This window comes from Nansenia antarctica, assembly GCF_963989245.1.
Source record: "Nansenia antarctica genome assembly, contig: SCAFFOLD_46, whole genome shotgun sequence".
NCBI classification, from domain to species: Eukaryota; Metazoa; Chordata; class Actinopteri; order Argentiniformes; family Microstomatidae; genus Nansenia; species Nansenia antarctica.
In genome coordinates this window covers 459,018-470,000 of record NW_027663362.1, presented here as the reverse complement: position 1 = coordinate 470,000, position 10,983 = coordinate 459,018, and positions in this window count along the sequence as shown.

Sequence of the window (10,983 nt, the reverse complement as noted above, 5' to 3'; positions counted from 1 at the left end):
GGACGAGTACATCGCGTCTGTAGTGTTAGCCGATGACAGGTGATCCACCCCCGAGACCTGGATAAAGAAACACAGCCATGGAGAGGGCATCATGAAAGGCCCCGGCCCTGACCTGCTGCACCTCTGCCGCGGCTGTGTGGATGGAACCAGATGGAATTGCGTTCACTTTGACATGGCACTCAAGGTACCGGGAGAGGTTGAAAGAGGAGGTGAAGGAGACTTCTGGATGCGAAATGAGTTTCATTTCGGTGCTCTAATGAATCCTGTCTCCTCGGTCCGTCCTGAGCAGCGGTTTGAACATAGGTTTATTTATTTTTTTACCTTTCACGATCATGAAAGAAATCACATTCATGTTCTCTGTATAGATGCACATCTAGAGGCATGAACACGTACCTCCGCTCCCCCTATGTCTGTCCGCCCCCCCCCCCCCCAACACACACACACACACACACACTCAGCTCTCTCTGGCAGATGTACACACAGACGCAATCACATAGATATTCTCACTGCTCCTCTGCTCTCGTCACGCCTCTCTGACTTTCCCTCATTGTCTGAATACAAGGCGAAGGACACACACACACACGCACACGCACACGCACACACTGCAATTATACCATCACCATACAATACAATTGTGTTTTTGGTGGAGGACAACAAGTTCAGCATCTGTGAAATTAGACATGGGTTTACAATAGGCTATTCAATAGTGATCTCTGTCATACAGCTGTATGTGTGTGTGTGTGTGTGTGTGTGTGTGTGTGTGTGTGTGTGTGTGTGTGTGTGTGTGTGCGTGTGGACTGAGACAATGAGGGTGTAGGGTCTATTGTACAGGGCTCTTTTGTTGGTAGTGTGGTTCATGTTCCTGCTGTTTCACTTGTATTCCTTCATGCAGTAGTCGACTGCAGCAATCTGCCTTTCTGTATTTTCATGTATCTGAAACACAGATTTGTCTGCTGTCACTGTATGAAATTAAGGGTGCGTGTGTCTGTGCACACTGTGTGTGTGTGTGTGTGTGTGTGTGTGTGTGTGTGTGTATGTGTGTGTGTGTGTGTGTGCGTGTGCGTGAGTGATAACATCTCTACAGCAGCAGACATTCAGGATAGAACAGCCTTAGATGTGTCCTGGCTATTATTCATGACAATGGTGGTATTCCTGTCTGAGATGGCATTGTCTCTAACACTGAGGAACATGGCAGTTTATTTCAGCTGTGCTTCACTTTGTGTTTCAGTACTTTGGTGTTCATTACTCTGGCGTTAGCAAATCAACTACACACTTGCTTGTCAAGCCAAAATATTGCAATGCAGTGTATTCAGTGAGTAAAAGTCAGAACATCGGTTGCCGTCATATTTTGGAAGATGAGGGAGCAAATAGCACCACACACATTACTGTAAGTTGTACAGAGTTGTTCATATGTGTCACAGCTTGGTGAAAAGGTCCGCATGTCAGTAATTTTGAAACCTTGCAATATTTTTTTGGGGCATAGGGCTAATATAAGTGATGAAGAACGCACGCAATATCTTAACCAGCAGTTTTACATTCACTAAATACCTACAGTTTGTTAGCAACTTGGGTGGTGGGTAGTATTCGTATTTGTCTGGCGTTTCCCTTTCGATACTCCCAACCCACATCCTCATAAATAGCCATGTGCGCGTGTGTGTTTGTTGACAAGACGGAAGTTGCCTTCAAGTACTTTATCCACAGAGAAAGTTTTGTCAATCAACATACTATGCATGGGACAGTGGTCTGTCGGTACATCTTCTGCTCTGTTTTTGGGTAAGTGAGTTACATGCATTGTTTACTAAGCTGTGTATGTAGTGAGTTACATGCCATAGCCAAACGTGTTACTTTGTTAACTAGTGTAGTGGGATACACGCTAAGCTGTGTCAGGGTTTACTAGGCTAGCCACACAGGTGTTAGCTTGTTAGTTAGCTAGCTTTGTTAGAAGCTTGTTTGTTTGTTTTTCGTTAGCTGAATTGGCGTGGTATGGTACACAAGTTATTGTGTGTGTGTGTGTATACTACGCTAGCCAAACAACTGTTAGCTTGTTAGCTAGCTAGCTAGCTTTGTTAGAGATATTATAGAAAAGGTAAATGCTTTTGTAATTGATAATGTTGTGTGGAATCAAAAATAATGATTAATTCACGAACTGCACATCACTCATGTCTGTAGGTTTGCTGTAGAATAATGTGGATTGCAATTATTTCACTAGCCTATTTCTTTCAGTGAAAGTATCTAGGATGACTTCAACAAGTACAGTACACTATGTTCATGAGAGTCTATGGAAAGCATGCAACCCTACACTATAGAAGTGTCCACACCTCTGACCTGAAATGTGTCTTACAGAATGACGAGGTGAGAGGTTCTGAGAGATGAGACCTTGATGTGAGTCACCACTACTTCAGGTATTTGTCAGTCATTGTATTAGCAATTCTATTTTATGAACATAGTAGTATTTTGTAAAAATGGTGTGCAAGTGGGCAATCATTTTAAATACTGTCTTCTATTTTTATTACAGCTTTTATGCCCAGATGGGATGGGAAGGAACTACACAAGTCCCACTAGATGCTTTATGGACTAAATGATAAATGCATACACACAGACACATTATTATTGTTTCCTCTTGCCATTTTGTTTTCTCTTGCAGCTGCAATATCGACTGAAACTGAAGCCTAATAATTGCACTCTCGTGTACTTGTATAATGGGATGTAATAAACCTTTGGCACACATGGTAATACAATCAAATCATAAATCTTGAATTATTATTATTATTATAATTTAGCAATTTAAACATGTCAGCCCTGTAAGTTTGTTTCCTGAGAGTTAGCTGACAACCCCACTGACAGATGACAGTTTTCCAGATATCTTTAAAGGGACAATGGAACTGGCTCTACTGAGCTACTGTGCTGCACAATTGGTGTGCGGGGCCTCTCCTGCTGTGCTCCTCATGGGCCGCAAGTTGCGTACCACACTGCCACACATTCCATCGGGAAAGGACAACAAAAGAGTGATTAAGAAACAGCAACAGCTCAAACTGGAACAGAAAGAGAACTATGACAAAAACAGCCAGGAGAGTGGAAGCTCTTTTGGAAAAAGATGCAGTGAATTGAGGATCATGATACCTGGAACAGAAAGGCGACTGTCCTGAAGGAAGTGAGTCCCAGATCATTCACATTCATATTCAAATGTGAAGATGGACAAGTGCTCAGGATGAACCACAGGAGTTTGCTTAGGACTCAGGAGAACTTTCAGGAAGAAGGTCCTGAGCTCAGTGTAAGTCCTGACCAACACACTGATGATTCTCCTCCACCAACCACAAAGACTGACACACCAGCTGTGAGAAGGTCAGCTAGACCTCGGAGACCACCAGAGAGACTGATAGAGGAAGTATAACCTTAAAGATGAATGTAGTTTATTTTTTATTGAAAGGTTGTGTGTTAGACAAATGTTTTATATTGAAAGTTGTCTTTATGTTAGAATAACATAGTTTATGAAAGGAGATGGATGGTCTTTAGCACGGCTATATATATCATCGACCTGTAGAGGTCACTATGGATCCTCAGAGTTATTACACCTACAGGTATTAGAAGGAGTCAAAGAGAGTTGTGGCTATATGCCATATTAATATACAGTATGCCATATGTGTGTTTGGGAGAAGCATTCAGAATATTATTATAGCAAGTACTATTACAAATTATTTCGGCTCTGATGCAAAACCGGTAGCAGGTGATGTCAAATGTCACAGTGGTTTTGGATGTTTTATTAAACAGTAGAAGCAAATTGTTCCACCCAGCTACTTTCTTACTGCAATTCTTTTTGTTTTTATTGTTAGGCACTTTTACTCTGATTCATTAAGAAGATATCCTTTGCATAAACGTCTCCTTTCTAGCAATATATCAGCCAAGGTTGGGCTGTGAGAGAGACAGAGGGAGGGAGAGAGTGCAGACATAACCATTAAATTACATGCTTATTCCACATCATTGTACATACTCAGCAATGACTAAATGTTTCATACCCATTCATGTGTTTCAGATTGACTGCTATGCTGTTAATGGGATGACAGATGACCAGCTAATTAGTCCCCAAGATTGGAGACCGGATAGCTATTCCGCATTACAGCAGAAGAGAAGTAGCTGCACTCGAAGAAGGAACACGCACAACTGTCTCCAAAGCTACAGAAAGCTTGATGACAAAACTAAAACAAAGACGGGCCTTCAAAAACACTCGAGGGGATGATCGCTCTGTAAAACTGCTTCAGAACACAAATGCTGTTAAAAAAGAAGCGCACTTATCAAATGGGGTTGTTCGAAGAAGTTAGGGACTCTTTCATTCAAGTTCAAGCGAAAAGAGGAGGCGGCACCTGACACCTACAAGCAGAAAAGACTACCACAATGGCAGAGTTGAAGGAAGTCGGAAAGGACTTATTTTTTCCCAATGGAAAATGTAAGCTTGGTGATTTGAAAGAATTTGATTCCACAATGAGGGACTTCACCGAAGAGGAGCTTGATCCGTTGCTGACACTGGGTCAACATTATGAAAATCGAAAAGTAAAACTGATGAGACTCTACCTATCTTGTACAAGGACTGACACTAGAACACCCTCTGCTGCTGCTTCTACACCTAGAACACCCTCTGTTGCTGCTTCTACACCTAGAACACCCTCTGCTGCTGCTGCTTCTACACCTAGAACACCCTCTGCTGCTGCTTCTACACCTAGAACACCCTCTGCTGCTGCTGCTTCTACACCTAGAACACCCTCTGCTGCTGCTGCTTCTACACCTAGAACACCCTCTGTTACTGCTGCTTCTACACCTAGAACACCGTCTGTTGCTGCTTCTACACCTAGAACACCCTCTGCTGCTGCTGCTTCTACACCTAGAACACCCTCTGTTGCTGCTGCTTCTACACCTAGAACACCCTCTGCTGCTGCTTCTACACCTAGAACACCCTCTGTTACTGCTTCTACACCTAGAACACCGTCTGCTGCTGCTTCTACGCCTAGAACACCCTCTGCTGCTGCTTCTACACCTAGAACACCCTCTGCTGCTGCTTCTACACCTAGAACACCCTCTGTTGCTGCTTCTCTGCTTGGAACTGCTTCCACAGCTGGTGGAAGTCAAACTTGGATTGAAGAAAATTTCCTTTCAGCAGAGAAGATGACGAAAACCCTCTTGATGATACTCTACCACTAACTCTTGATGATACTCTACTAGGCCTAGTTCATGTGGATTTCATCCTCAGTTTCCTTAGACACATTTGAACAGTTTTGGCATTAACACAGATCTGTACATGACAGTTTTGCAACACACAGGAACATCTTCCTGTCTCACATTTGCCTAGTTTTCAACTGCAGTGGACTACCTGCAACACACTATCAGGGCCTGGATTTGTAGTAATTCAGGTCATTGTTAACTCCCCATCCTCGACGTGCCACCCATTGACGTGATTTTTATTCACGTGAATGACGTGATTTTTATTATCACAACGGCTCAGCACCCCGACTTGGGTGTGCTGGCGTAAAGTCAATTCACGTTCAAAAATAATAACAGTAATAATAATAATAACGCTCAGCCGGCAGAGACAGCCCTCGGCTTCACGTCTCTCTCTCTCGCTTTCCCCTTTCGGGAATCGATCAGCCGGCTGGTAAATGTAGTCTTAGTTTCTGCAGGATCTCTCCTCCAAGTTCACTCCGCCTCCTTCACTACCGGGGAAGCAAACACCCGTGCCAGACCACGGCCGCGGTGCCGCGGGCGATCACGTGCCTATTTTCCAGAGTCCATAGAATCGAAACGTACGCACCTTAAGTGCTCGGGCAACTGTTCCCGAAGCTCCAGGCATGAGTCTCTAACATACTTTTGTGTGACGTCAATAGACCAAGGGAAACCGTGTTATCGATTGATATCGACTTCTTATATACGAATATCGACACTCGGTTAGGCCTTAATGCAGTCAGGGAATCCTTCAAAAGAAATCCGCACCCGAGGAGACCAGATGAGGCCTGTCTCATATTATTAGAGTTGGGTCTCACAAGGAACGACTTTGAGTTTAACTCCAAATTTTATCTGCAGGTGCATGGGACCGCTATCTGGAAGAAGTTTGCTCCAGCCTATGCAAACATCTACATGGCAGATTGGGGGCAGACTGTCTTCCCCAAATGCGTAAAACTTCCAGATGTCTACCTCAGATATTTGGATGATATTTTGGGAGTTTGGTCACACTCTGAGGCGGATTTTAAAGATTTTATAACTGTGCTTAATGGCCATCATGAATCCATTACAGTTAAATATAACTTACAAAAAGAAGAAATTGAGTTTTTAGATACAGAGGTCTATAAAGAGGAGGGGGCTCGGAGGTTGGGAACGAGGGTGTTCTTCAAGCCGACGGACACTCATGCCCTACTGCACTAATGGCATATTTCGTCCTATTTTGATGCGGTAAAAAATGCTAGAATCGACTGTGTCCCACCTGAGCCAATGGGAGAACGAATACAGCGTGACGTGACCAGAAACTGTTTGAAATCTGACGTGCTGGATACATGCGGCTGAAGAGACACGAGGAGACGAGAGATAGAGAGAGATATAGAGAGAGTAGGAGAGATAATAGTTATAATTTTATTCTAGCTAGGTTAGTTTTGATTATATATTTGTGTTTTGGAATCGTTTTGTTTTGTTTGTAGCGTTGGTAACGTTAGCACTTGAAAAATGGAGGACGGTGATGTCCGTCCGCGTCGAACACTATGTGTCCCTCGAGCGCTCCAGTTCTGCGTCCAAGAGGTTCAAATGGATGTCTTACTGTCCGAGTCTGAAAGTGAGGATGAACAACATGATCTACCGGTAGATGAAGATGAATCGGATGACCCAGATTTTGACCCTCGTCATTGGTAAGAAAGACACGTGTTTGTTTACTTAGCTAGCTACACTTACAATGCCATGGTCGAGTAGTGCTGAGTTTAGTTGCTTTTTGTTGCTTTTGAATTGCTGATGTGTGTATGTCAGTATGTCTGTTGTCTGACTTGTAACCTTGTATTTTCCTGTCTATCTTCACAGTGATTCTTCATTCAACTTCAGTGAGCCTGACAATGAGCCTTCTACAAGCACTGGGAGGGGGAGGGGGAGGGGGATTGATTGATTGATTGAAAACTTTATTAGAAGATTTGCAGAAGTAGGTACATGAAAGTACATATTACATACAAGGTCATCTAAAAGGATAAAAACCCAAGAAAGCCACTGGCTTATTTCAATTGGGGTCCTTGATTTTCAATTCATCGTTACATGTAAGACAGACAGGGGAAAAAAAAACAACTAGTACTATCTACACGATAATACAGACAAATAACTATTACTATCTACAGGATAAAAAATACATCCATCATGGGAAGAACAATACTAGATATACAATACAACAAAACATCAGGTATGTACAGCGGGTAGGACAGGTGGGGACATACACCACAGGTGGGGGCGTGGGACAAAACATAAAGTATGTACAGTGGGTAGTTCGGGTCTTTTAATCTGATTTTTGATTTAGAGGGTCCAGTTACGGATTGCAGCCTCCTGTAAATGTTTTTTGAGAGTGGTTTTGAAGGTGGGCAGTGTTTTGCACTCCTTTAAGATTATAGGAAGGGCGTTCCACATTTTTACTGCATAGTTTGCAAACGAGTTTAACCCCTTGTTTGTGGTGCAACGCGGTTGAACGTGGTTCGTGGAGCTTCCTCTGGTGTTGTATGTGTGGACGTTGTTCACTTTTTGGAAGTATGTTGACAGGTACTTGGGTGTCTTTGTGGTTTAGCGTATCTTGAAGACCAGGCCCAGTGCAAGCTGCTGCACTCTGTCAACTACTCGTAGCCAATCAAGGCTCAAAAAATGAGCAGCGGTTAGATGTGTCCTAGGGTTGAGGCCTAGCAGAAGCCTAACCAGTTTATTTTGGGCTGTCTGGAGTCTTGTTTTATGGGCCTTTGTGGTTCTATAGTACCATGATGTTACGGCATAGTCGAAGTGACATTGAATGAGAGCTCCTGATAGGGTCCTCAGTGTGTTTTTACTGACAAGTGAGGATATCCTGTACAAGAATCTAGTTCTATGGTTCACTTTTTTGATTACTTTTGCTGCCATTTTATCTCCGGAAAGATTTGCCTCTAAGATGGAGCCCAGGTATGTAATATCCTCTTTTCTTGTGATATTAATGTTACCCACTTTTATTTTAAAATTTTCAGCCTTTCTGAGTTTAGATGGGGATCCGTATAGGATGGTTTCAGTTTTACCTAGGTGTATTGATAGTTTATTGTCAGCTAGCCAGATGCAGATTCTACTCAGGGAAGGGTGCCAAGCCTGCAAGCACTGGCAGTCCTACTGCTACTGTTACTAACAGGAGGTAAGCAAAAACAAGATGTAGCTATTGGTAGGTTTTATACATTACACAGTGTGCACACTTTATAATGTGTGAAACTGAAAGAATTGTTGTTCTCAACATATACAGTACATATTTATTTTCATGTCACTTTCTATCTGCAGCTCTGAGTCATACGGTGAGCCAGTTTTACTCCGTTTGCAAATGTTGTAAATTCTCCTTTCTCTTTTTTTGTCAAACAGCACACCTTCAACAGCTGCAAAGGGGAAGCGCAAGCGCCAGACAGACAGGGCAGTGTCTCCGCAAGGCCAAGCCGCAGCAGGAGAGCCAGAGCCCTGGAGAACTTTAGGTTATTTACATAACCCTGATTCTCTGAGTAGTATTCGTGAGTATCTCACTATGGGAACGCCCCCTGCGTGACCTCATCAGAAACTGAATTACACTGCGCCAGCCCATTGGCTGGCCCAGGCGACGCTTGTGTCACGAGGGACGGGGACCCTCCGCCTATATAAGGCGTACACACGGCGTCTGTCGTCATTCAAAACAAGCAACCTCTTCCTCGCTTCTAAAGCAAGGAGGGTGGTCCGGTGAGATACTCACGAATACTACTCAGAGAACCAGGGTTATGTAAATAACCAAAAGTTCTCTTTCATAGTATTCGTTTCGTATCTCACTATGGGAATATACTTACTCCCGTATTAACAGACCTGCCTGTAAAACGACAACTGTCCCAGAATGGACCCTCACACTCTAGGAACTACGTCCTAAGAGGAACCCAAACTGAGGACTGAGTGTGATAGCGTTGGAGCCGTAACATCCAACCTATAAAATCTAGCGAACGTGTGGGGCGAAGCCCAGCACGCCGCCGCACACACCTCCTGAATAGACACCCCTTTAATGAGTGCCCAGGAGGTCGCCAAACCTCTAGTAGAGTGCGCACATAAGCCCGCGGGGGGCTGTAGACCCTTACTAGAGTAAGCCAAGGCAATAGTCGCCACTACCCAATGGGAAAGGCGCTGTTTCGACACTGGCTTTCCCGTGTGTGGATTCGCCCAGGATACAAACAACTGGTCACCTTTCCTGCAACCCTGAGTCCTGTCTATGTAAACACGCAGCGTGCGGACAGGACATAAAGTATGCAACCGCCTGTGCTCTTTCGAGGCAAAAGGCGGGGGATAGAAGGCAGCCAACTCTATACAGGTGCAAGAGCCTATAACCTTCGGAATAAAGGCTGGGTTAGGCATCAGACTGACCCTAGAATCCCCTGGGGAGAACTTTGTACACTCGGTGCACCGAGAGCGCATGGACTTCACCTTAGCCGAAGCCAAAGCAAGCAATAGGACCGTCTTTAGCGTTAACACTTTCACCTCCACCTGTTCCAGCGGTTCGAACGGTGGGCAGGAGAAAGCATCTAGTACCATAGGGAGGTCCCATGAAGGAGCTAACGGCCTAGACGTAGGCAATTTCCTTCGGGCCCTTTTCATAAACTGGCACACCAACGGGTGCTGGCTTATCGACTTTCCACCCAGGTCAATATGACAAGCCGAAATAGCTGCCAAATAGACCTTAACGGTTGAGAAAGCCTTACCCCTCTCAATCAAGTCCTGTAGAAATGACAGAATAACTGTCACAGAACACTGAAAAGGGACAGCGTGTGACTCTGAGCACCAAGTCTCGAACACACGCCACTTATGCCCATACAACTTTCTAGTTGATGAGGCTCTGGCGCACTGAATAGTGTCGATCACCCCTTGGGGAAGACCCACTAGTGCAAGGTTGATCCCTTCACGGGCCAGGCCCACAGAGACAATCTCTCTGGGTGGGGATGGAATATCTCCCCCCGCGCCTGGGTCAGCAGGTCCCTGCGCAGCGGTAGTTGCCATGGCGGACCGGATAGGAGATGAAAAATCTCCGCCAACCAGTGCATTCCCGGCCAACGCGGGGGAATGAGTGCCACCGGTGGGAACGCATACAGGAGGGTCCTCGGCCACTCGTGCGCTAATGCGTCCACTCCCAGCGGGGCTCCCCGATCGCGCAGAGAGAAGAACAGAGGACACTGGGCGTTCTCTGCCGTAGCATAAACGTCTACGGTCGCTTGACCGAATCGTGACCAAATCTGTTTCACTACTTCGGGGTGAAGTCTCCAGCCTGCGTACAGTGGGTTGCCCCTGGACAACAAATCTGCTCCGTAGTTCAGAATGCCCGGTACATGGGTTGCTCTCAGCGACCGCATGTGTGCACTGCTCCACACTATCAGTCTGTGTGCCATAGTGTGTAACTGGTGGGACCTCAGTCCCCCCTGTCTGTTTACATAGGCAACGACCGTGGAGTTGTCTGTCCTCACCAAAACATGATGTCCTCTCAACCACGGGAGGAAATGTTTCAGAGCCAAGTGAACAGCTAGCAGTTCCAGGCCGTTTATATGGGTAGAACGTAAGTGCGGGTCCCAACCCCCATCGTTTATCGTTCTCCCTTCGAAAGTGGCACCCCAGCCTCTCAGAGAGGCGTCCGTGGTGATTAGTTTTCTGTTCAGGCCAGGTCCCATAGAAACACCCTGTGTTATGAAACCTGGGTCCTTCCACTGGTGCAGAGCCAGTGAGCAATCCCTGGAGACCCTCACACGACGGTGACCGTCGCGG